Source organism: Ascidia mentula, chromosome 6, assembly GCF_947561715.1.
Source record: "Ascidia mentula chromosome 6, kaAscMent1.1, whole genome shotgun sequence".
In the NCBI taxonomy this organism is placed as follows: Eukaryota; Metazoa; Chordata; class Ascidiacea; order Phlebobranchia; family Ascidiidae; genus Ascidia; species Ascidia mentula.
Window position 1 is genome coordinate 5873599 of NC_138571.1, and position 2806 is coordinate 5876404.

Genomic DNA, 2806 nt, shown 5'->3' on the forward strand with positions numbered 1-2806 from the left:
CGTTGAATGTCACGTATGTCGTCTTTCCGATAATGACCAGATTAAATGGTTTCTCTGCAATATGAGTTCTTTTGTGAATTTTGACTTCATTTAAAGTATAAAGCACTTTTAGCAAATGTTACACTTGTATGATTTCTTACCAGTATGAGTTAAAATGTGGTTGCTTAAATGAACATTGTGATAGCATTGTTTCGAACAGACCGTGCACTTCAAAGGTTTATCTTCAGTATGAGTTTGAATGTGTTTGATCAGATTGCTCTTCTGACTAAAATCTTTTCAGCAAAATGAGCACTGGAAAGTTTTTTTCTCTATATGAGTCAGAATGTGTGTTTATAAGTTGCTCTTTTCGTTAAATCCTTTCAAACAAATTATGCACTTTTACACTAGCGGGCACACTAATTTCCACTTTGTTGTACCTTTCGGTCAACTTAAAAGGTTTTTCGCCAATGTTCTTACGTACACTCGCTTTCCCTTTTTCATGACATTCCAGTGTAGATGTCGTCCTTCAACGAGCCGTAATATTAATCCGGCGTTTCAAAATGTAACTTAGCAGGTTTCTGATACGATTTACAGTCTTTGTTGTTAACCCTCTGTGGACAGAGTTATTAAATATAAAAAAAATAAAAAAAAATCTTGTGACTTAAATACGGACATAATATTATTTACAGTAAAAATAAATTGCAAAGACTTGTTGAGCATCCTGGAAGATCTTATTACCAACAGGGGGAAATAAAAACTTTTACTTTTGCTTTTACTAAAATATTGACGAACCAGGGGGGTAGTTAAACCATTTTTCAAGAGAATAATTTTTAACATAATTTGTATTTTCTTTCACAAAATTACGAATGATTGGTCATTTCAACATAATTTTTAGCAGGACCCACCAATAAGTAACTACCTGATTGAAATAGCCCAAAACTGCACCTTTAAATTCGCCATTATTACAACACACACATGTGCACTCTTTCAACCGTAAACTTTGCTCCTATGCATCACTGGTTTGCTTTGCGATCCATTGTGACAAGGGTCTACGAATATTGGTATTTCTATAAAATAAGTTTCGGTGGTGGGCATTTTATTGAGGTTAGTTGGGCAGAGTGATGGCACATTGTGAGGTGGAGATGGGAAGTTAGGTTATTCTAGGTAACTTGGCGATGCCCGTTTCTTCATAAAAATATAATTAGCCAACAAAATAGACTTAAAAGTCTTGTTTTATATTTTCCGCGTAGAAACCAATGTGTTTCACTTAGATAACCATTTACATAACAAGAAATGACTCAAACAATCTCAAAAACACAACAACAACACAAGTTTTATTTGCGAATCATAATATGTGGGTGTTCTTTATAGTCTGCCTTTAAGCGGTGGATTTACTTTCTTTGTAATTGTTTAAAAATATTTTCACATATTTCAATGAAAGAGTAATTTTGGTGTGAACTTAATCGTATTTTCTTAGTCTTTGTGTGGGTAAAAAAGCGTGTCTTTTGGTTTTCCGCAAGACTAAAAGATTTTTTGACAAACACTACAATCGTATGGTTTCTCTCTGGTATCAGTTCGAACGTGAACACGTATACCGCTTGAATCGCTTACCACAATGGTCACACTTATTGTTTTTTGTTCAGTATGTGTTTTCGAATGTAAGCAGTTCTAGCGCTTGAAGAGGTGAAAGTTTTTTCACATACGTCACACCTAAAAGGTTTCTCTCCAGTGTGGATTCTGAAATGTTGGTCTAGACTGTATTTCAGGATAAAAGCTTTATCACATATGTTACATTTGAACGGTTTTTCTCCAGTATGAATTCGTTCGTGTTTCGTTCGATTGTTTAAACTATTGAAATCTTTATCACAAATGTTACACTTGTATGGTCTCTCTCCAGTATGAATTCGTTCGTGTATCGTTCGATTGTTTAAACTACTGAAATCTTTATCACAAATGTTACACTTGTATGGTTTCTCTCCAGTATGAATTCGTTCGTGTGTCGTTCGAAGGTATGATCTACTGAAAGCTTTGTCACAAAATTTACACTTGTACGGTTTCTCTCCAGTATGAATTCGTTTGTGAATTTTTACGAACTTTGCGTCTCTGAAGGATTTTTCGCAAATATCACATTTATAAGGTTTTTCTCCAGTGTGGATTCTTGTATGCACGAGTAGACTGACTTTCAGGCTGAATTCTTTGCTACATTTGTTACACTTGTATGGTTTTTCTCCGGTGTGACTTCGTATATGTTCGGAGAGATGGCGTGGTCGTCGGAAATCCTTTTCGCATATATTACATTTAAACGCTTTCTCTCCAGTATGAGTTGTTTTGTGAATTTTGACTTCATTGGAAGTTCGAAAGCACTTTTCACAAATGTCACATCTATAAGATTTCTCTCCAGTATGAGTTCGAATGTGTTTGTCCAGATTGCCTTTCTGACTAAATTCTTTGCAGCAAAATGAGCACTTGAAAGGTTTTTCTCCAGTATGAGTCCTAATGTGTATCTTCAAGCGGCTATTTGTAGCAAATCTTTTCAAACAGTACGTGCACTCGAAAGATTTCTGTTCCATGTTCTTCAATACACGTGCTTTCCCGTTGCTTTTCATGACGTTCCAGTGTAGATGTCGTTCTTCACTGAGCCTTAATATTAATCCGGCGTTTCAAAACTTAACTTAGCAGGTTTCTGATTTAACAAAAGTTATTAATTTGGGGATATTTTGAAACGTGACAAACAGAAATTATTTTTTGCATCCCTTTTTTAAATGTTAATGTTTTAACTAGGGGTTTATGCACTGAATCTACAATGGCAAAATGATTTAAGTAATAC